The following is a 25947-nucleotide window of genomic DNA, read 5'->3' on the forward strand; positions in this document are numbered from 1 at the left end:
ACGGTTTCCCACTGTAATTCCTTTTGTTTTTATACTGCTTACGAGGACAATTCCTGTCATATACTTTCTTAAATATATTTAAAAATTGCTCATATGCTTTATCTAAGTCTTCCTCTCTGTAAACTGATTCCCAGTTTTGCCCCATAAAATCCTCTTTTAGCCTCCTTACAGCATGTTCATTCATCACCCTCCTATAGAAAATACACCAATACACGTTGGGACACTTGCCATCCTCAGGGTGTTGTGACACACAATACACACAAATAAAACTACAAATAGAAAAGAGATGGTTAAAAACAACAATGAGTAACAAACATGAAAGGCACTAGAATAACTTTATGGACTGACAACTAATATCTGCTACGAGAGAGTAGAGGCCTGGGTGACCCCTGGCTTTAAGGCTATAAAAGCTTAAGCACATCATTTGATGCATTTGACTCTGTCACCGCCTCTAAGATCCAAACCTGTGACCTCCATGCTTATAACTCTCAAAGTGGAATCACCGCCATGCCACTAGATAATGCTTAGCCACAGGGTAAAGAGGATTCCCAGAGGAAATAGGTAGCAGTCCTCCTGTCCCTCAGTCTTCTTTTAGTTTGGACTATATAGTATCTGCAGGAGTACACAAGTCTGTAGAAGACAAGGGCAGTGTTACAGCTCACAAAATCTGCAACTGCAATGGTTATTTGGTGAAGAAGATCACTGATAACTATATATTTTTTTTTTACATACTTCCACAGCTTTTGCAGTGTCAGCTGGGAAAACACCCATATCCAGATAGTTTTTGATTGTAGGTGAATGGAATTTCACTGTACAATACATATAATTTGGACAACATTTCTGCTGTAGTGTGTGACAACATACTGTAGGGTCTTTATTTATGTTCTTGTCTTTTATTCATCCAAAGTAATGAATTCCTCTCCAGCGCTCTGATGTGAGCCTGCCCCAGAACTCTAGTAGTCTCTCTGCTTAAAATGGGAGCAATTCGAGGTTCAGTGTCTTGCTCAGGGACACTTAGGCATGCGGGGAGACCGGGAGTCGAACCACCAACTTGCTGGTCAGGAGACGACTGCCCTACCTCATGAGCCACAGCCACCCCCAAAATGCTGCAAAATATTGAGTAATATCTGGGTATCCACATTGATACTAGACAAAACCATGTTCAATCACAGTTCAATCAAAGTTAGAACAAGATTGTCAAGTCATTATTTTTTAAAAACAAACATTACATAACTGTGACCTGACGCAAGCTCCAGTATCACATCCACCACCCTGCTCTCCACACCCTTAGTTTCTGTTTTGCATAAAGAGCACACCAGTACCTGCAGGGGCACTTCAAACTGACATCAATCATCCGCTGCAGATGACTGGACTGGCTATGAAGACTGAAACCCCCACCCCCATGTTTATTGTGTGTGTTGCAATAAACAGCATAAAGGCAAAGCCAACAAAAGTGGATAATGTCTCTATTGGATTGGCACAGTCAGCCTATGGAAAATTCCTTCTGCTATCTTTCAGAAGAATGAATGTGTTTCCTCCATAGTATCACCTTTTTCTGCCACACTGTGCCTATCCAGTTTTCAGTTTCATTTCTTCCTGTCTCTTTTAGTTCCTCCCTTGTTCTTTGGTTGTCTCCTTCTCACCTCAATGTAATTATGTCTAGTAACACAAGTACCCTTTGTTTCACTGATCTTCCCTCTCCTAGTATCTGTATCTGCGGCGCCCAATATGTCCAACTCATCTGTTGCGTTGCCTTGTTTTTTCTTTTTTTTTTTGCCTCCCTGTGGATGCAGAAATGCTCTACTTCATGAGAAAAAAAAACTTTAACCTGAAGTTCCTTGTTTAAACATGTCCAATATGCAATTATGCTGGATCATTTCTTCTTGTTACGTGGGTGGTAAGTAGGTGTGTTGTTAAGCTAATTATAGACGTGGCTGCTCAGAGGTTAGGGCCATGACAGGGTCTCTTGGAATGGGAGTGTAAAAAAAAGCCAGAGACATATGCCAAGGGTGTGTGTGCATCTTGTTATGTTACAGTTTGCTTAAAGTATCCAGCTCCAGTCTACAGTATGCCCTCATTTCCCTGTCTGTCATAGATCTACCATGTTCCAGCTCTCTGCTCTCTTTGTCATCAGTCTATGGCTCTATTGGCCTTTTGGCCTGGTGTGTTTGTCATGTACAGATGGAGATACTATGACGGATATTTACCAAGAGTTTGCAGGTCATTTTTGGTAATAAACAGTGAAATTGCGTGTTCATACTTAGTAAAAGGTCCCAATGGAGTTTTGCACCAGATCAGTGTATGTGCTTGTTTTGACAAAACTGCATTTTCACTTAATAATGTTTCCTCTTCCTGACTTTGCTGAACATGTGTAAGTGTCATAAACCACAGTCTGTCACAGAGCTTATTTTCTGCAAAAATCCCATTGGCTGGTTGTTGAGGAAACCAGGGTGATGCTAGCTTCTGGGTTGGCCTACAAAAAAAGTCATCACTACGACATGGTATATAATATACTGTGTATTGCGTGTCCTACCTTAGAATACAACCCATAGGACCCTTTCACTGGCATGCTTATCAGATCTTTGTTGGCAGAGTAACAATCATATACGTACAAAAACTACTTTGTCAGGTTTGATTGAGGAAAAGACTGTGGTTTTGGATTAAAATAACATTTGTTGTCATGGTTACAATAATAAACACAGAATTCATGCATAAAAACAACATTTTAGATAGGAATCAAACACTGGTCTCATGTGGGAAAGCCACAAGTGACCCCTTCCACATTACATGAAAATTGCTAAGTGTGGTTTTAAATTGTTAAGACTGTTTAATTTTTTAAGAAGCCTGCAATGCACCTTTATGTAGCCAGATTTCAAGTCAAACAGAGCTGTTTTCCTGAGCTGCGCAGTACCTTTTGACTTCTCATCCAAAAGCTCAGGACACACACACTACACTTCTCTGCACTGCACGTGCCACTCCCCTCACCTCTGTATCATAGCTCCTCTTATTATTAGTGTCTCTGATGACTTCCCCCCTGTTCTTGAACCATCATTCATTAGGATCCCTTTAACCACACTCATGTTGCTGTGATAGCATTTACAGGTTAACCACTGGCATGGTTCAGTGAGAGAAAACACAGCCGCAACCCTGTGGAGACAGGAAAGACCCAAACTAAGACTAAACCGTCTGCTGTGCCTGTCGTAAAATGCGAGGCTGCATATTTAATTGCATGTCTGTCTACTTCTTGACAGATTGTTAGAGTCTTTATATGTGTGTAATAATGGGCTATTTGTTATCATTAACTATGTGGAATGTTCTCTGTGGAATGCTGGTAAGTGGGACCAGAAACATTTTGAATGGTAAAAGCCTTGATGAGCACCTGTTTCTTATTAAAGCTCTACTCTGGACTGAAGGTGAGTTTTCTCTCTACTGTAACAGTCAGCTGTATCTTTGTGTCCTGTTTCACTGTGTTTTGCCTCTAGACTTAAATAAAATAAAATAAAATTTAAAAAAATGATGCCAGCTTTAATTTATCTGCAACCAACATATGCTAACCAAGACAGATATGGAAATGGCCTGTGGAAAAAAGGCAATCAAACTAGACAGCACTCAGAGAGTGCAAACCTCCACCAAGGCAGATCACATTTCCCCATAATGCCATTACACCTAAATGCAATATTCCCATGATAATTTGACCCTCCTAATATGATGGACCATAAAAATCTACAGCTGGCATTGGGAATGAGGCTGATATCTTTTATTAGTGTGAAAGTTTTTCAAGAAAAACAATAGACATGAGCGATTAATAAATGCCACAGGCTGCATTTTCCATCATGTGTCCTACTACACTTATTGCAGGACATTCACACTTACTTACTACCAAAGCAGTTGCCACTGGGTTGTTTGTTGTTGTGTTTGTTCTGTCTTGTTGATTTTCTTTTTTTATCCCTCTATCCACTCACCCCAACCGGTCGAGGCAGAAGGCCGCCCACCAAGAGCAGGGGTCCGTTGGAGGTTTCTTCCGTTACAGGGAGTTTTTCCAAGTCCTGCTCAAGGGGGATTTGTTGGGTTGTTCTTGAAATTACATATATTTTTCACATCAAATTGAATTTACATGAAAAAATAGCCTTGAGTCTACCAAACCTCTGAAATCCAATGCTTATTTCTATAGTTAGCGGTTAGCCAGTCCTTGCATAACGTGTCCAAATCTCCAACCAAACTGCCAGCTATCGAGTTGCTCTGTGGGTAAAGAAGGCAACAGATGATATAATGGTTCTGGACTCTTAGTTTTGATCCTGAAAAAATAGTGGGGGAAACTATACACTGTGAGTTGTGCTAATTTACTTGAGGACTTTTTATAAAATGAAACTTTATATAATGTTGTCGTAGATCTGTTAAAGACTGATATCATCAGTGCAAACTGATAGGCCTGAGAAAGGGAAGTCAGAAAATATTTAAAAATATATTATTGCATCCTGTTTTGGTCTTATTGTGGGATTCATTGACAGTAGTAGTAAACATCTTAAAGTCACTATATGTAGAATGCAATCAAGAAGCAGACACAGGCGATATGGCAGAAAGCGTTGTATCTTGACCCCTAACCTCCATGTCATTTTTTTTTTTTTTGCATTGGAAACATTTTAATGTTTTTTTTTATTTGCCTCAGTCTGTAAACACATTCCTCTATCATGTGTTGAATACCAATTTTCTGGTCAGCAGGTCACCTCCCTAGCTATATTTAAACCAAGAAATAGCTGTTTCGTGGTTACATCTTTCACAACAGCCTGCGGTTGAGTTACTTCAATGTATGTGTTGTTAGGAGGCTCCTTTAGTGACACACCTGAAAAACGTCTTTTTCTAACAGTATCGACTGTTAGAGCAGAAGAGAGCAACCCCTGTGTTTACAACTGTGTCCTAGGTATCTCCTCAGGAGCTACGCACCCGTGGCAGACAGGAGTGGTAACAGGAGTGCATGACAGAAAAGAATAAGTAGGGGTGGATTGGACATCACTCATCAACCACAGGTATTTTTATTAATATCTTCCAATGGTGTTGCCTCAACCAAGAGCAGATGAACAGTGGAGACATGTCAGTCATTGTTTGGTCTGTCTTCCAATGGGTTTCAAGGAATGCAGTGCATAAGGTGCACCTGGAGGCAAGGCATGGATTTGTGAGACTGTTTAGCTCAAGTAAAATTATCCATGCTGAACTGTGTGTGTTCTGGCTTGGCTACACAATAAATACTTTACCGTAACTTCAACCAAGAATACCAATCTCTGTTGTAAGAGGATTAAAGTAACAATAAACTGGCACTTCTGAACTTTTATGTAACTGTTTTGTGCAATTATATTTGTTCTTAGTATTCAGAACTGGCTAAAGAGATTTCAAGCACACAAGGGAACAACTGACAGTTTACTGTTTGGTACAACAACCGAAAGACAAATAAGGGTAGACGCAAGAGACGGCAGCTGACTGGGTTGTATGTCAAGTGCTGACAAAATGTACAAGGCAGTGCAGTGGTGTACAGTGTTGGTTAGATTAAATTTGTTACTCTTCACTCATACACCACAGTGATTTCTGTAAAGTGTTTTTATTCTCACTATTTGATTGATTATTACCTCATTTATTAAATTTTATTGCTATTATTTTTCTATCCAAGTACATAGTTTGAATAAATAATAATAATAAAAATGTAGCTTCTTTTAAACATCCAATCCAGCATTGTTTTATCAAGCCTAAATAACACATACAGTACATTTATTGTGAAGTATTGTGACATTAGTGGGTCAACTTACAGTAAAAGCAAAAACAGCCAGTGGTAAAAACTCGTCGAGCTGTGCAGCTGTGAGCATATTACACTGGAGTATAAACTTGGTACTGGGTAGGACCAAAGTGGTTCTCCCTTCCATTCTCTAAAGCTGGTAAGCCACAAACTACTGCAGACTACTGAGTGAATATTTATGTGCGATACTTCAACAATAAATATCATATATTTCCATGTTATGGCATCAGTCAAAGTCAGAATTCTGCATTTTTAAAGGGGATGAGAGGAGCTGGTTTGTCTGGCCATTATTAAAGCCAGTCCTAACTCCATCTGCTCATAACACACTTTTCCTTCTAACAATGTTTCAGGAAACTAGAATCCATAAAGACAGACTACTTACATGTTCTAAATGTTCTTTTGCTAAACCACTGATCATTGCTGAAGTGTAAGCTCCCATTTTGATAAGTACTGATACATAAATGATACAACAGCCTTCAGTATGTACTGTAAATAACCAGACAAACACAGACCCATCAGTCATTGTTGCATTTTGAGGACAGAATTTACAATAAAATTCAAAGCCCCTTCAGAGCTGTAAGCCTCAGCCTCTTTGTCACCTTTTAATGGAAGAAAAGACTGTGATGATTCAAATTCCATCTGCAGACACATGGCTGTGTCGGATTAATGTTAGGTAATGACACTGGTATGACAGCTATTGCCTCAGGGCCTGTGAGTTCCATGGGCCAGATCACTGAGAGAGTTGGAAGCTTGTGGATGGATGAGTGATGTCTCATGAACTGCCATTAAGTATCAACAACCTTTGCTAATTTGCATTCTTTGCCTGCTCCAGTGGGCGTAGTACTGCAACAACTGTACAAACTCAGCAGTGATAATTTCACAGAAATAACAAATTCAAGAAAAAAAAACCCTTAGCATTCTTTTATAGATAAACATCTCTACAATTAAGCTTTATATTGGAGTCTACAGTGCTGAGACATCTAATCCTGAACAGTTGTATTGCCATATATCAGGCTCTATGAACTGTGCAGCTACACTACTACATACTGTGCATGTGTATAATTTATAAAGCTTCATTCTGATTGTCCACAGAGTACGTTTACAATGTGGCTCTAGTCTGTACACACAAGATCTTTTGCACGTTTTTCTATCCTGGAAGAGTGACTTCTCCTGTTGCTCTTCCTGAGGTTTCTTTCAAGGGTCTCAGGGGGTGTTGTATACTGTGCAGATTGTAAAGCCCCTTGAGACTTGACTAGAAACTGATGTCCTTTTGTGAGAGGCACAGAATCAGAAACTGTGAATGTCTTTAACATTCTCACATACACAGATATTCTCTCTCTCCCCTGTAGAGTGATGATACGCCTAACAAGATACACGACTGTCTCAGCAGCTATGCTACATTTCCATTGGTTATTCCTTGAGCTCAGATGTCTGTCAAACAAAACCAACCTTGACGTTGCCATTTCTTTCCTATTCTGATTTGTCTCTTATTAAAAGTGCATATTGAGAATTATAAATCCTTCTAAAGACCACTGCAGTCAGCTTACTGTTGCTAAATGTGAGGAATTTGCCGTCTACTTCAGAGAGAAGACAGCCGCCACACATCTGGTATTTAACAAAATACTAAAGTATAAACATGCAGTTTACAGTGCAAGGCCACACTCGAAAGCTTTGACTTGGTTTATGCTAAAATGCTCATCTGTTATGTTCCATGAGTTGCTGACCTAAGGCAGCTCACATTAGGGAGTGGAGATGGTACAATCCACTTTATGGGTGTGATATTGTATTAAATGTTTCTTCGGGCCGTGATCAGTACCCCATTTTGACATTGTTCAGTGTAAAATGGACTGGTCACATACATTCTCTGAAAACTACTAATATTTACCTTGCTGCAAGGTTGTGTGCACTATGTCCACACCATGTATGTTTTAGCTCAGTGGGTGCCATCTTTTAATCTAGTTTCCAGATCTGCTAATAAATCCATGGTTAGTCCAAAAAAAACTTACTGATGCCAAACGAGCCAATCACATAACTGACCCCACCCTGTTTGCCTTGATTGATGGACAGTCTTTCTCCTGTAAAACGCCATTACAAAATAAAAAGGACAGTATAAACACACATTGTGAAATAAAAGTCAACTTTGGTAAAATAGGGAAATAAAAACTGTTGTAATTAAATAAAGGAGATCTGTAATAAAGTCTGTTATTACAAAAACAAGCATTATGAAATAATATTTTACAGCAGATTTTTAAAACACTGAAAAAAAATCATAATATAAAACTGAACTCTTAAAATTTTTGATTAATTTACAAATTCATAGTTATATTTATTTAATTTTGAGCACTCTGGAGTACCACTGGTTCTCAGTTCCTCCCTCTACCCTAGTCACGGTTGAATTTAAAGATGCCACTTTCAGTGCCCCTCGCTCCATTATCCCCACTTCCTTTTTTAATTGTCCGTCAACATCACTACCTTAGCTCTAGTACAAAGGTCTAGAATTCTTGGTGTTCATGTAAATATTATTTATTGATTATAGACCAGCAATACCCAAGAGTAACTGTACTGTAACATAAGTGGATAAGTGCACAATTAGATGGTTGGTGACAGTGGTGCGGTGGGTAGAGCAGTCGTCTCCAACCGGAAGGTTGAAGGTTTGAATCTCGGTGCCTGCAGTCCATGTGTCGACGTGTCCTTGGGCAAGACACTGAACCACCCGATGGTTAGAGCCATCAGTTGAGTTGGCGCCACAGAAGGCTGCCTCCGTTCTGTACCAGAAACAAATTCCTTGTGTGTAACGTACTTGGCCAATAAAGGTGATTATCTTTATCCTCCTTGCACTTATCAGTTATTGTTTCTTTATATTTATTACTGCTGGGGTGAGTTATTGAAGTATTTGCAGGGTGGTTGTAGTGGGCTAATTTGGGTAAAAACATCAGGGTCATTTAGTCCAGCCCTGGTTTGTGGCAGATGTTTGGGTGTGAGTTAGAGGGAGACAAGGAAGGAGAAAGGGATATACATGTTGGTATGGCTCAAGTCACCACATACAGTAGCTACAGCTACTGTATGCTTCAGGCTGTTACTTGGCTGAATCCATATTGTTAGGCTGTCAGTTGCACAGTAAGCACAGTAAGCATGCATGCCAAAGGGCAGAAGGCTGGCCTTCCAAATAAAGATGGATATTCTCTTGGCATCTGTCCCAACAGCGACTTTAAACTGATGTATTCTCACTCCCCTGCTGACAGACAGGATTGTCAGTGCCAAACAAGATTTATGTGATGTGTTTAGAAAATACTGCAATATAAAGGTACCAATCTATAAGATCTGTTTTTATATAGCAAGATCCACTGCACTGTAGTAATTAAATGTGGGGATCAGCAATTTATTCCAGTTCAAAAGTAATGTTGACTTGAAAATTTAATTACTATCGGTATTGTCAATGTATTCTTCCCAAGTGTAAAGCCATATGAAAGATACTTTGTCAGCTTGTTTAAATAACCAAATGTTTGTGTATGGGAAAAAATGCAAGACACTTTGGACTAAAGTGTCTGCCAAAGGAATTTAAAGTAAAGATTATAAATGATAATAACAAAATTGTCTTAATGGCTGATTGTCAGACTAGAAGCACTGATAACATGCTCTCATGAATATTAACGTCAAAAAATTGTCTGTTATTTTGACAAAAGTCGCTTTAAATAGGTTCTCACAGAAAGCTTTTAATTTTTAGAAACTCACAAATGTTTTGACATGCATAAGCTCTACCCCAGAGCTCTGTGAAATGTTCGCCCCACTTTGCTGTGAAAGCGCTACATCACAACTTGTTAATACCTGTCTAAAATTGACAACCAGTCTCCCCCTCTCTCTCTCCCTTTCCCTGCCTTTCTCTCTATTTCTCTCCTGCCTACAAAACATGCTACAGGTGTTGTTGGACAAGAGTAACTAGTCTGAGCCATTGATCTCTCAGTGTGTTTGTACAAGACCACAAATCTTCCCTGAGCTTTTTTGATTGAATTTGGGTGGGGCTTGGGGGGAGTAACTGTATGTCCAGGAATGTTCCTGTACAGGGACTCTGTTTTACCTGAATGGGTCTAACCTACAAGCAGCCGGCCTGTGAAACCCCCCACGGTGGTGAATGATCAGCTCATCAATGCTGGATTCCCCCGGAGCACAGTGCCTGTTTGTTTTGACAGCTTGAGGCCAGTGTGTCTGACGCATGTGATGTATTGCTGGTTAATGAGCATATTAATGATCCATGACATTATTGTTGGCACTACACTACCTTAATTAATTGGTACGTTAACGGTTGGATTTACCGACCTTGGAGCTACTTGAAAGGGAGTGATGTTTCCACTACTCAGTGTGACTTAATGCTAAAATGTAAACCTCTTTATTTGACACTGGGTCACTGAAAACCACAGGCTCTATGGGCTCTATATACATATACTTTAGCTCTAAAGCCAGTTATCACTGCTGCACTGCCTGACTGCCACAACTGTCTCCCGCTGTCACGACCACATATGACCTAGTTTCACAAACAGGGCAGGAGGGGCAAAAAGGAGTGAAGGGAGATGAGGAGGGAATACTGCTTGAGTTAGGTTTGATTATTATTTCACCTTTAATGGTCGAAAATTAGAGGGAGAAGTTAGTTAATGCAGCTTTAACTTTATAAATGCACTATAATTGATATCGTACAAATTGCTAAATGCATACTGACTTTTATATAAGCACCACTATGTTGGGGAAATGCCACTGCAATTTTCTTTTCATATAATGTATACATCTGACCTGTTTTCACACTTGCAGTTTTACATTTTTATTACTGAATGGAAGAGAGAAAAAAAATCCATACATTTCCCAACCAGCTATTGCCTTAATACATCTGAGTTCAGTGAGACAAAATATGTTTTGCACCTTGAGAAGCAAACTTTTTGTGATAGTGATAGTACTCACTATCATTACTGATCTCTTGAAACTGCATCTACAGCCTGAACAAATACATCAGCATGGATTCTTATAACTGTCAGTCAATTTGGGAAATATCTGATAAGTGAAGCAGAAGTAAGTCTTATGAAAGAGCATGAATACACATGGGTACATTACATCTCTTGCAGTGTAAATATTTCCAGGCACAGACATTAGAGACTTATTGTATTTGACACTGAAGAGGCGTTCAGTTTTCCTTTAAGCACCCCCATAGGGCCTGCCTCACTGTAAATGTGTTTTCAAGCTATCACTACCCTCTTGGGAACACACAGGGTGTTGTGTAGTTGTCAGATATTTCTTTATTTTTTGTCAACCCCATTTACCTCAGTTTGGCTTCTAAGATAATATCTGCTGAGAGATGGTTCTGAGGAGCGGGGGGACTGGAATTGCATTGGTCACTCTACCACCACCCCCGTTCTCCATGACAGGTGCAGAGTTGACCTTTCCCTGTACAATTTGGGATCAGATTGCACTGCTCCAGCTTTCCATATATTTGCACAATGTGTTTAACCCCATTAAACAGTTCTATCGTGTTTACTGCAATCCAGGTTTTGCATTACAGCAACTGGAGCAGATTTACAATGGTATCCTTTACTCAGAGATTACCAAGTGGTTTGAGAGATTTACCTCCAGCTCTTTTTTTTTCACACAACACAAGGCTGTCTATTCTGTGCAGTGCAGCAAAAAAAGACTGATCTTCATACTTTGAACAACTTGTAAACCTATAGTAGGAACATTATACTATTTTTTAAACCTGATGGGATGCTTCCCTCTCTTCAGAATATATACTTAAACAGACAGTATTTGCTAAAATTAGAAACAGAAAACACAAACTAAACTCTGCTGATATGGGTTCATTAAAGATATCCCTTAATCATGTGTTGATAGCTTGCATCGCATGTCTCTCTAGAACGTTATGGTTGTTTATTCTTAACTGATTGAAAAAGTGGTGTGCAGAAGCAGCCAAGCACTGCCACTTAATTAGGGGTTTATTTAATGGCTGTCTGACATGCTGATGATAAAACGTTCTATATAAATAGTGGAACCTGACTTTGTAACTTAGTTTTTTGTTGTTGTTGTTGTTGTTGTTTATGTAACCCCACTCTCTCTGACTCTCTCTCTCTTTCTCACAAGCCCCTTACACACTGCCTTTTCGGGGCAGGATTGATATGCCTTTATTCCATCTTGTTTTCTCTGAGAAAGGCCCCATTCTCGTCCTGCCTCTGGTTCGCCTCAGAATCCTTGTTGTTTCGCTATAATGTGCTCACTTCTTTAGAAAGTAGCAGGCTATTTGAAATTTCCCAACAAGGTTAAACTGCCAGTAACACAGCTGCCTATGAGACACAGGGCTTTGTTCAGACATGATGCCCAGTCATGAAAGCAAATTTCTGGTTTTGAGTGCACGTCTGACAAGGGCTTTTCATACAGAGCAATAGAGGCAGAGGGACTATCTCAGGTCAACACGCATATTCATAAATTTTCCTAGATTTTACAGGATTACATGGAAAAAAAACCATCTAGCTGATTCAGTTTAGAAAACATTTTCTGTCATCTTCTGTTTTTCTCATCAAAGGTTCTTGCACGATATTGCACCATGAAGAAACTCGATATCCAAATAACTTGTGGGGTTAGCATTAGCCAAGGGTTTCTTTTAAAAGTTCAAGTCCCACCCTGTACTCCATGCTTTGGTCTTGGTAGTGCTTATCTGCCACTGCTAGAAATCAACTGGTAGGTCAACTGGTTAAGTTAGGACTTGCAGCAGTAATTTTATGGGGCAGCTGCCTTAAGGTGGATACTCTATGGGAAGCCCACACAGCCGTGCACCAGCTTACTTGTCTGACATGCAGAATGGCCTCTTAGTTATTATGTCGTGAGAATAGTCTGCTAGATAATCTGAGCACAGTTGAAAATCCTGATGTTTTTAAACATAAAATTGTTTCATTCCCTCTTATATGTTTAAAATAATTCAGCACCTGAAGAATTCAAAACAAATGAGAAATGAAAAACCCTTAATAAACATAAAATGAAACAGTAATAGATCAAACCACAATGACTTCAGTGGAAACATGAATGATGTTCATCTAGACCTGTCAACAATTGCCTGATATCCTGTAAAAACATGAACATGAGAGCATACATATTTACATAACATTGTTTATATACTTCTTTCTGCAGGATGACATCATAAGGAGCAGAAAAAAAAGAGAGGCCAGAAAGAAAAGCCTCAGGGGACGAAGTGACACACAAAGAAAAAGCAGAGAATGGGAGACAGAGTAAAAAATAGTTGGATCGAAAGAAAGAGGGACTGCAGCCCTGAATATGAGGTATTGTATTCAGCCTAGACTTGACAGAGAGTCCTCTCCAGGTTGAATAGGCCCATTGTTTAGACCTCCATGACACAGGCCATTTCATTACAAAATGAGCACAGGCACAGGGAGTAGATGGTGGCTGCAATGTAACCACCCGCTTCCCCCTCATCTGTCCTGTCAAAGAGCTCCATTCTCTTCCTCAGGGGTACCTGCATGAGTAGGAAGACAGCCATAGGGGCAGCACACTCAAAAACAAACAGCCCGCCTCCATCACAGCAGCACACAGAGAATCTGTCTTTCAGTGAAAAGACACAGGTAACCTAATAAACTCTGATGTAATATGTCACGTCTCTCCTGTGCCTTAGGAACCATCAGCAGCAGGTTAAAACTTTTCACAGTGTCACCATTTCTTTGTCTTTCTTTTTCATTCATGCACAAACATAAGCATACTTTGTAATATTCAGGCTGCGTTCACACAGAGATTTGCCCTTCATTAAAATAACATGAGGAGCTACGATCTAATCAGTCCTGCTCTCCATGAAGCAATTGCTTCTGACTTAACACATGACTGTAAAGGCCCTGTCATACCAGCATTTAAAATGGGAAATTTTCCTAGCAAAATCATACAATTCAATCACCATGGTCAGAGAAATTCCTTCTGTCAGCATGTAAACGGCTCCACTACAGAGGAATGTTTGCAGACTGTTATGTCTGCAGATGCAGTGATTGTGATTTTCTTGGCTGATTCCGATTTCCGATTTTGACCTGCCAATTCTGATTTTGGCTGATTCGGATTTTCTTTCTTTATGTAACTGAAAGCATATACAAACATTTTTGTAAATTTCCTTAAGAAAAAATGAAATTGTAATAAAAATAAAACAGTATTAAACAACTTTTACATTTCCCATCTTTCTCTCTAAAACAGGTCTCAAAACAAGTAAGTTAGCTCAGCTTAGAGGACAAGCTTTCTTTTTTTTTACAAACCTCCAACTAAAAATGAAGTGCAGTGTTGGTACTTTTCCAAATGTAAACAGGTGCAACAGGTAACAGAAGAATGTTGCGTCAATCTGAGCACACAGTTCTTTTTGAAGTGTGATTAGTTTGTATTTGCTGTTTTACCATGTGTTGGAGACACCTTACCTATACAGCACATGCATTTCATGTGTATCCAGTAATTCCCTCATTCTCTACTGTCAGAACTTTGGACATAGTTTTCCCTTCTCCAAGGTGTAGGCTCCTCTGTGTGCTTTTTGTACACCAAGAGCTTCCAGTGCACGAGTGAACATACAGTATGTCTGCTACAGACACAGGAAAGAACGTCCATGCTGACGACGCTGTGTGTGTGTGGGTGTGATGTTACTGTCTGTGCCACTGTGTATAATCCATGAAGCATCGTGTGTGTAAATTTGACCGGCACAGAATCTGATATCTCAGACTAATGTCACCGGTTATGGATGATCAAGCTGAAAACCGGTCAGTTTCGAACTCCAGCCAATCTATCAGTGCATCTTTGGTTATGAGACAAGAGGAAGTGGTACAAAAGTTCTCTTGATCAAATTATGTAAACTTATTGTACCACTGGCAACCAAGCTGACGAGCTTGCTAATGGGACTTCAATCTTTTCAATTGATAAAAACTATAATCCACACATCTTAAGAACAAAATGGCAGGGACAAGCACAGTACAGAGAAAATAAAGAAGCTCAGAACTAGCATGTTACCAGCTTGCTTGCTAGCTACAGTAGTTTATTAGCTAGCTTTGTGAGTCCCTTGATCTTCAAACTTGAAGCAGTACCTACATTTTGCAACAACGTGCATTAGTGAGCCAGTGTGACTGCTGCACAAGATTTTTAATAGACAAAATCCACAGTCCTCCCTCTGTGCAAAAATGAAAGAGACTTGCAGTATGTAGTCTCTGTGAATCAGAATCAGCTTTATTGGCCAGGTGTGTTGGACACACGAGGAGTTGGACTCTGGTACAGCAGCTCTTAATGTGCATGTACATGACCTTATGTAAGGCAGCAGTGGGCAAGTAACCAATCTAAGGCTGAGAACAGAAGTAAAGAAGTGATGTGCAATCAAGCAGAGGAATGTGCCTTAGGAGTAAAAATAAAGTACTATATACACATAGTCTGGATTCGTCGAATTGATATGTACAAGGTATATATTTACAGGCATTAGGGTACCTTTTCAAGTTGTGGCCTTTGCAGTGTTACTGTGGCAGAAGGATCCATTCTGGTATTCATATCTAGGTTCAATGCTAATACAAAACATTGGCAACAAACTTGTTTGTGCTGTTGAAGCTTCATAGCCTATTAGAGTTGGCTGAACTTACTGTGTCTTTCTTATAAAATCAAAACTGTAGATTCTATTAACTGTTTCTTACAAAAACCTACAGGGGGGTTTCTTCATGGCCAGCATGGATGGAACAATGATTAAAGCAACTAACGACTCTGAATGACATGGTATGGTATTAGGTAAGTTATTTTTAAACAGTTCAAACCTATTGCTGAAGTCCTATTTCCTCATTCTTAACAGATGAACTCGTAGTTGTACAGAAGCTTCAACCCTAAACTTGTCAATAGCACAGTAAAGCATGCAGGCTGAACTGATAATGTCAGTTTTTTCATAAGCACTGTGGTTATTAATGATAAACATTGCATGCTGTTGTTGTTTTTTCCCCTTGAGGTTCTCTCCCCTAACTCTGTTTCCTTCTTGTTAAGTTGTGGTTATGAGGTTTATCTTAGAGCTCTCCCATCCAATTAAAGCATTGTCTCCCAGTTTTGAAGCAGCTCCAGAAGTTTGTCCTTCTGTCTACCCCTCCAATAATTTGATCTTTTTTGTATCATTTCAACTGTTGGCATCTCTCAGCTACTCATCCCCTCCTTTCGCTATATGTGGTCTCTGCGACCTCCCATTGAACTTGTGTGGATACTCAGAGCTGTGCGTGTGTTATTGGAACCACCCCTTCAGTGCTCCTACAAGCCATGACGTACAGATGATAGGTTGTGCTTCGTTTGCATATCCATTTCCAATCGCAGGTTATGATTGGTAAGAGCAGCCTGAGATGATGGGTTTGCTGTGTGATGCTGCCAACAAGGGAAACAAGCAAGAAAGGGAGGGAATGGCAGAAGAGGGACAAACAAGGAAAAAGACAGGAATACAGTGAGCAAAGCAGTGTCAGTGCCATGCACAGTATCTGAGCCTGGCTCTTACTGAACAGTGTATTTTGGAACCTATGACCTACAATTCACTAGTTTTACTTAATAAAAACAATTTTAAGAAGCAGCATTTGAGGGATATCCTTGACATTTGAATTTTTAATTACCACTGGCAGACCTTGTCATCTGCTCAAAATAAAAATGTTCTGCTTCCTTTCAAAAAGCAGTGTGTATGTCATGGTCTCAGAATAATAATCCATGATTTTGTCTGTATGGTTTGATGGAAATTTCCTAAAACTGGATTACCTAATCAGTACGTACTATAAATTACAAGTGTGTTGTGACATTAAAAAAGGAAGCAAATTTCTTTTTCTCTTTGATGTTTTTTATTTTTACATGTCGTACTTTTGGGGCCATTCTTTTGCTAGTTTGTTGCATTTGTCTTTGTCATTCTTGTACATGTGTGCTATGCAGTTCACTCCTCACCTCACTTGGACTCACTCTTTCGTGTCATTTTTAATATTACTGCTGGCTGGAATTTCTTCCTTGAGTACTTAGACAGCTGGGATGTGTTTGTGGGCACTTGGGCACATTGAACTCAGAATGCTATAAATAAGATCTTCTAACTCCTCCCAGGAATCTCTCCCCCTGGTTGCCCAGCTAACCCTGCTGTTCTGTGTGTATTTTTTTGTTTTACATCCATGCATTCACACACTTCATATAGGCTTACATGATTGACCTTTTCACAAACACTCTGCTTGTATTTTGAGTATATTTTTGTATATGCTAAATTAAAAACATTTGATTTATTTTACTTTTCCTTTGTCACCAACTGTTGAGCCAGGCTATGACAAGAGTAAACAAAGATTTGACACTGATAATTCTTTTCACTCCTCTGTCAGAAATCTTGCGGGGAATATCTGGTCGTGGCCGGTTTATGGTCAAATGATGTTCTTTCCACTTCCGGATTATGGCCCCAACAGTGCTCACTGGAACATTCAGAAGTTTAGAAATCCTCCTGTAACCAATGCCATCAGTATGTTTCACAACAATAAGGCTGCGAAGGTCTTGAGAGAGCTGTTTGCTTCTACCCATCATGAGATGTTTCTTGCGTGACACCTTGGTAATGAGACACTTTTTTATAGGCCATCAGTTGGGACTGAACCAGCTGATATTAATTTCCACTGACAAAATGCAGGATTGCTTTCTAATTACTGATAGATTTCAGCTGGTGCCTTGGCTTTCCAAGCCTTTTGGCACCTCCCTTTCTTCGTGTGTTCAATACTTTTTCCCTGTGTCATTCCATTTTATTACACATAACTTAATTTGCTAAAAAAAAAAAAAAAAAAAAAACTTTTTTTTGGATGGCACAGAGACTTCAGTATCATCAAGTCTCCAACCCCAAACCTTTTAACTACATCTTTCTTAAGGTGAGTGCTGTGCATTAACATACAGTAACAAAAAAAAAAAATCAGCATCTAAAATATATTTTCTGTTGTGAATTAGTACTATGTATACATGAATTCTGGGAGACGAGGTGCAATAAGTGACACAAACATCATACTTTCACTCTAAATGCAAATCAACTGGCTACTGAAAGCAGAGATGTTCTGTGGCGTAATGAAGTTCGTACGTTCCCATTAGACGAACTTTTATTATTATGATGACATTATTATTCAGCTATGTTAAATACATTCCCAATTAACCTCAGTTGCATTTCAGCATTTCTTGGATTAATATTTGGAGAACAGCATGAACTCTCCAGCTGTTAGTTTGTACATGACAAGACTTTAATAACCATTGAAAGAATTGGTTGTATGTTAGTCTCTTCAAGCAATCACCAAATCAGTCATCAGTGTGGAAAATATCCATCTGACACCAAATACCCACAGTCAAGTTCAAGGCCCATAGTCAAACTCTGCTTGTAGTAGGCAAGTGGAGACGGTAGTGGTAATAATGCTAGTTGTCCCTGCCAGCTGAGGAATGAAAATAAGGCATTAAGGAGCACACAGTGTACTGTATTGACAATGACTGTCCAACAGAGGATTTATTCGAGTTTGGGTGTAACATGTCAGCAAGAGACTGTGAGAATAAGGCAGACAAGTTGAGTTGAAAGGCAGACGCTCAAACATGATGTTCTGGGCTTCTGAATTGTCTTCTCCATTACACTCCATTGTGGGTGCACTGGAAATGCTTTGACATCATGTAAGAATACCAACTTTATTAGAATGAAGTGTCAGTGTAGAATGAAGTGTAGTGTTTAGGTGTGTTTTCCCTTTGTGTCATTTGGAGTGTACTTGAAATGAAATGAAATAACTATTTACATGTAGTTTGCAGAATCTCAGCTGAGACTCGAGCAATGTCATTTTCACACTGCCTTTGAGCTGCGGGGCCAAAGGACAAAGGCAATGCTTCATCTTAAAAGAAGGTAAAGACAGCAGAGGGCAACACATAAGGCCTCTCTTACTAGATTTGAAATTCCAAAGGGTCCTGTATCAGTAAAATAAGGACCACCCACAGGGATGAATAGCTCATGTGCAAGAGACCCATCATGCCCTGACTAATATGACACTGTTTGGTCAGGGGGCCGTAGCCAGTCGAGATGAATGATGCAGAACTGGATGGAAAATTAAAATGTACATTAATCTCTGTGAACAGTGAGGATTGCCAGTCACACTGATTTGGCAAAGACATGTATCTTTGGGCTTTAACAAAGCCAGTAAAACAGTTCACACATTAGACTTCACACGCACCTGGACTGGACCCCAGCCACTGTGCTAAAAGTGGACAAATCCACAAGCTTTAATAAAGAAGATAAAGAAGATTATCCCTTACAAGTATTGTTTTGAACCAGACCTGGTGAGGTTTGAGAGGAAAGAAAAAAGGTTTCCATCACTGGAATGTGAGATTGGTGGGTTGAGGCTACAGGGATGACGTGATGTACTTTATCCACGGGTCATTTACTTTGATTCCCCCTGACTCACCGAGGCTACAGTATGAGCAAACTCATTTTGGAAACCAGAGGGATGCATCACAGTTCAAGCAGTGAGGCATTATGCATGATGTGTCACGTTGCATGTTATTGAATTTCTTTTGGAATACACTTCCCAGACGTTTTCCCAGGGTATTTCGCTCCCCTCTACCTGAGAGGTCCTGTATATCTTGTTTGAGTGAAATCTGTAGAGGAAAAATTTTCCATAAAGTGACTGGGGTTGCTCCAGCTTTGCCTGAGCTTGTGTTTCAGTAATACTTAATATTCAAATAGTAGTCACACCTGCCAAGTATGTCGAAATCTATACCCACTACCACTGATTTATACTTGTTTATCTGCTTTTGTAGAACACTGGGTTCCCAGGGGAGGATTTCCAATCCTACGTGTTGGGGTAAAAACAATTTTTCACCATATTTCATACTTCATTGCTCTGGAGTTCACTGTTTTATTAGAATCATAAAATATCATAGGTTATTTTAGGCTAAGTTAGACTTCAAAACTCATCTCAAGTTATAAGAATGCACAAAAAAGAATGAGTAAATGTGGAAATTAACAGAGGTCTATGTCCCAGTAAAATGTGATGTACTTCTTATAGGTACTTTATGTTCCTCTTACTGCTGCGATGGAACACATCCCAACACATAACACTGCAGTGTACACACCATGAACCACTTAGGAGTCACCTGTTGGCAGTTAAAACTCTATTTTGACTACTGGTTGCCAAGGTGGGGCTTATCATTAGATTCCTGCAATGGCAGTAATTCCCTAAATCTGTAATCACTTCAGTCCTGCATATTCCTCATGGAAATCCATTTGCAAGCTAATCAGGCGGCTTACTTGGTGTTTAATTGGATTTTGCTGGGGCTGGGATGAGGGCAAGGACAAAATTATGGCACTAAATCTTTCAGGTACAAGTACCCACAGTGAGTCTGGCTGTGAGGCTGGGGGAGCATTTTCAGAGCTGGTCCAGGAAATTCCACATGCACAATTTGTCTTTGTAACAGGAGAGCTGGAACAGCCCTCAGCTTAAGGATGTCATGACCAGACCAACTTAGCATGCAGCTGAAATGCTTATTATGCATTGTATACTCATTCCTGACACAGGGGAGCCTGGTGTGGCTCACATCCCGGTGATCAGACTCAAGCTTTTTCTCACCACAACAGTTTGTAAGAGACCTGGTGAATTTCCATGAACCTCAGCATGAACTCTACCACTTTACCATGAGAGACTCGTCGTTTTTGGGAGAGGCCAGAGTCTGACAAACATAGGGGAAGAAAGAAATGGGGAAAAAAAAGAATGACAGGAAAATGGAAAACATGGCTGGCACTTCCAGCAGGTTTATTTGAGGCCGTGACAGTGAGCCCTTGGAAAATGGATGGTATCTAATGCCAAGTCCACAGATGGGCGGAGGGTACACAAAAAGGGTCGTGACAAGTAGACATAGCGTTTCAAAGCCCCCTCGCTTCTTCTCTGGAGTCTGGGAGATAATGAAAGGAAAAATCGGATTATTTTAGTCCCCGGATCCCTCAACTCAGTGGGGCTGAGTGAAGACAGTGCCTGGGAACAACTTGTCCAGCCATTATCTCAATCCATTAAGGATGAGAACTGCAGGCCACGCTCTGGGTCTGATGTTCTATCGTAAAAAAATGAAAAGAGCATTTCTGAAGTGCTTTATTTCTAGATTAGCATCTCTTTATTCTCTCTTTCTGCAGTTTGCTTGCTCACTTAAAGACTAGCTTTTATTCAGGTTCCACCTGCACCCACCTTTGTGATGTATTTATGCATGCACACAAACACTTGGTGTCAATTCCACACAATAAAAATGGCAAGCCACAATACACTCCAGTCTTTAACTAAAACGTATTAGCAAATGTAACAACCACAGTATAAGGATGGTATTATTTTCCAGAAAGGATATGGTAACGTGTATCTTGTTACATTATACTAGGACATCACAATGAGAGAAGCTAACATGCAAAAGAAGCCACATTATACAGTATTCTTCAGTTTCCACTTTAGAATACTTGGACTGATTTTATCCTGAAGGTTTTTGGATTTAAAGCCATTTTCAGCCTTTATTTTGACTTGCAAAGTCTCACTTCCCAAAGACATACTTTAAAAGGGCACAGAAAGCCTCAATAGTGTAGCTTTGTAGTCATGGTTAGTAGCAGTGTCCCACCAAATCAAAGTGATGAGGATACATGGTGGAAACACAAGGCCTGAATGTGTTTCCTTGCTTCACTGTTTTACTCTTTGACTTGGCTCTTGCTGGCAGGCTCAGCAGTTTCCTGGTCAATATGACATTGAATGAAGAGGACTCACAGTCAGTGGCATTGCAAAAAACAAATTCAGTAGACACCCTCTTGTAACTTCTGCCAAGATGGTTATATTTTTAGTTCTGTTTGTTTGTTAACAGTGGGATATCTCATGGCTATTGCCATGCTAGCTGTGCTGTGAGGCTATGCTTAAGTACAGTGATCTGGTCCAGATGCTAATGTTTGTATGCAAACATGTTTAGTAGCTATAATGCCTACCATGGGGGGCTTTTGTGTATAGCAGCCTAACACTGATTAACTACTGCAGCACTGAATACTAAACATGGCTGGTACTAGTGGAAAAGTCGGGAGATTACCAAAGTCATGTGTACCCATTATCTAATCATGACTGTCCATACCAAATTTGGTGCCAGTCTGTAAAACAGATGAATTTTTACAGGATAATCAAAATCCTTGACCTGCTGGTGGGGAACACCAAAGCCTTCAGGAGTCATCCAGTGAAAACAAATTCTAGTCCCTGGGGAAACATCTGTATAAAATTTCATAGGGATTTGTCAAGGATCTGAACTACACTGCCAACCCTAGATCCAATCTGCTAGCATGGTAAAAAAAAAATAATAATAATAATAATTTTTTTACAAACACATTTGGTCAAACTTTAATGCTTTGGGCAAAAAAAGCTATTTACTATATGTGGCAGACACCACTGACATGTGGCCACTTATGATCATTCCCTGGAGCACCCATTATTTATTTATACTGCTTATTCCTGAATGAGGTCACTGGGGGGCTGGAGCCAATCCCAGCTGACACTGGGCGAGAGGTGGGGTCCACCCTGGACAGGCTGCCAGTCTATCACAGGGCTGACACTTAGAGAAAGACAACCACACACACTCACAATTCCTCCTAAGGGCCATTGAGAGTCACCAGTCAACCTAAGCTGCATGTGTTTGGACTGTGGGAGGAAGCCGGAGTACCCAGAGAGAACCCATCCAGGCATGGGGAGAACATGCAGACTGTGCACAAAAGGGCCCTGAGTCGTACCCAGAGCAGCACCCTTCCCTGGAGCCATGCTTTTTTAAATATATGCACCAAGTCTGGTTTTGCTAACACAGATTATGCATCGTTTGAAAGTTTTGCAGAGAAGCTTGAGCATGGTTTTGTCACACAGGTTTTTATTGTAGTAGGAATGATTAGAGAGTCAACTATAATCTAAAAGGTTTATCTCAAAAATAGTCAACAGTAAAAAGTTTCATGAGTGGTTCTTGTGCTATTCAAAGTTCCAAACAATATACATGTACATGCATTAGTAACAGCACTCCTCCATCAAAGCAGTATGACTTTTTTATACCTCTATCTATCAAATGCACTCTTGGATGAGAAACAGGAGTCTGGAAGGTCCCAGAAGATCTGTTGCATGGAAATCTCATCCCACAGCAACACAACCCACCTGCAATGCCAAACTATCCCACAGAGAGAGGCGAGAGCCAGTGCACGTGATTACATTTATAGAGTCAAATTCAGTTCCACTTCCTCTCTCAGGATAGGGCTTGATGCCTTTGTAGGCTTGGAATAGCCGTCTCAGTCCAACTTGGCAGCAGACAGCTGAGATGGGACAAGCACAGAGCATGTGCTTTATATTATATGAAGATAAAACTGTCTTTCACCATCACCACACATTAGTGGTGAATTATAGCTTCAAATTGATAACGGGCACAGTGGTTGGTGGACATAAGGCTGCACACATTTGTTGTGTAAGTAAATGCAAACCATGTAACTGTAGTACTGGTAATGCTGCCTGAGTATGACACACCTAAAGCATGGATCTCAAAGATATACCAGTGTAATTTCTGTGAAATTCACATTACACAAGGTTGTACTGTATTTATACGGTATGGTGTTTGAGTGTGTTGGCTGCATCGGGCTGTGATGTCATTAGTGAGCTTATGACTTCTAAAGTCACATTAGATTCATAGTTTATGTGCTTAGTATATTCAGTGCATATTTTAGACAGGGAAAAACATCTCATGAAATATTGTAACCAGCCTGAAAGAAAAGATTTAAAGCCTGTGAAACAGGGTCTTGTATGACTGGTCATCTGTATGTCAGACAACATAATGAGTCAGTTCAGCCCTCCAGAAAACATTCTGCATTAAAATAAACATTTCCTTTATAAGTTTTTCATATTTAACAAAAGCTCTAAAATAATTTGAGTATAAAGCATTTTGTTCAAGCGCTGCTCGCCCGATAGACACAAACTATTGTACTTTATGATCATGCAAAAAAATACTGCTTTAGCTTTTGGCTTAATAAAAACATAAGCACACACAAAACCCTTCAGCTCTCAGGAGTCACTACTTCATCCTAGTAAAAGCTACTTTTTAAAGAGTTTGTGCACTTACTGGCATGTGAAAGGATTTGTTTTAAATTTAAAACACAGAATTTACCCCCCCAAAAAAAAGAAAAAGAAAACAACAAGAACAACATTGTAAGAAATGGGACAACAAGGTTTATTTACCTTATTTGTGTGAAATTTTGTTGTTGTTGTAGTTCTGGGTTCTCAGTTCCTGCACAGCACATAACCTTAATACTCTCAGGTGTATAAAAGTTCAATTGTTAATCTCAAACCAAAGATATGACGAGAGAGGTGTGTTTTATTAAATATAATTATATTTATTTTCCATTATATAATGCCAAATGTGTATGCACTAGGGATGTAATGATATTTGTGATTTTGTGATATCACAATAACAAATGTCTTGATACCATCATGGACTGTGACAGTATCTATCAGGATATTACATATAGTTATTTACACATACATACGCATTCATCATTGCATGCCATGCTCAGAAACCCAGCTTGGGTTTGGTTTCTGCAACATGGGGACTCACTGACATGTCCTACAAAATGTTTCCACAGTATTTGCAGAGCTCCCAAAAGATTGTGCAAGAAGTGCAAAGATTTTTGCACTTGTCTATGAAAAAAGTATTGCATTGAACACTGCATGACTGAAACAGCATTTGCAAGACTTTCCACACACAGTTCTATAAGTGACAGCTTCCTACTGTGCCTCTGCTCCAGTCTGCAGCCACACTTCTCATGGTTCTACTGGGCTTCGTCATGTGGACTCCTGCACTTACTTAGCATGTCTGTGACAGTTGTTTAGACAACATTAAAATTAATATGGACTGATGCCTTGTGACAGCTGCTTGAACCATTTTCTTCATCTTGCATTTGTCATACAATCTTTAGCAGTGCTTTCTTGGAAAAGGTACCATGGGATCTCTTTTCTGAACAGAGAAACTGACCTTGGGGGGAATATTTGGCACATTAAGTCTTGTTATTAATTAATCATAATATTTTCTCTGGTCACCACAGATGGAAGTGCTTGTGTGGGACTGGAACTTCCATTATCAAATGACGATAGCTACATTGACCTGGTTGGAGTGCACACTGCACATGTGTGCACAGTTTCAGAACAAATGAATAATTCATGGAAGCCTTCTTTTTAACAGCTGATGTAGTAGTGATATAAATTATTTGATATTTTATTTCAACAAGTTCAAAACAATTTGAAAAAGCATTAAAGTGCTTGGTAGCAGTGCTCTAAGTTTTATGTTACTGACCCAATGAGTTTCGACTTTATGCGTGGGCCTTGAACATGATATCACTTTTTTTTCTTTTGCAGAGGTCAGTTCAAAATAGTCATGGCTTCTCCTTGCACTTGTACTTTGGTGACAGGGGGACTGCATCAGCATTTTAGTGCTTACTGTGAGTTGTGTTTATTGTCTTCATCAAATTCCCTCCATGTCCCAGTGAGGTGAGTGACAGTGGTTTGAGTACTTTTCAGGCCCTCCACAATCATGTATCACGTCATGACATATTTATGTCAAAACATAAATATAAAGGCAATATGGCCTCGTCAGAGCACTTAAAGAAAAAGATGAATACCTGCTATTTTGAGTAGAAAGATGGAGCAAAGTGAGCTCAGACAGAGCACTAAAATAGTCAGTTTCAGTGTTTTCACATCATTCATTGGGTATTATCAGCGGTTATCATGGCTGTAAAAATGGTTGAAAAGGCAGATGGATGGGTCATAAAGCATCAGACTTTCCCACAAGATGTTCAGTTTCATTGTATCCAGTTGATTCCTGTGTTAGGAGGAGGTTGGGGTGAATGGATGGATGGATGGATGGAACATAAAACATCAGACTTTCCCACAGAAGACAGATGTTTGATTTTAAAGTGAAACATTATATTTTTTATGCATTACCATTTCGATCCAAGCCACGTTTCTTCCCCCTAACCCTAACCAAGTAGTTTTTGTGTGTTTTCTTCTTTGTGTTTAATAATGTAACTATAACAACAAAGAGCTTTGGCATCATAACTTTTTCTTCTTCTTTCGGCTGTTCCCATTAGGGGTCACCACAGCGAATCATCTGTT

The sequence above is a fragment of the Monopterus albus genome, unplaced genomic scaffold (genome assembly GCF_001952655.1).
Source record: "Monopterus albus unplaced genomic scaffold, M_albus_1.0 scaffold263.1, whole genome shotgun sequence".
Classification (NCBI taxonomy): domain Eukaryota; kingdom Metazoa; phylum Chordata; class Actinopteri; order Synbranchiformes; family Synbranchidae; genus Monopterus; species Monopterus albus.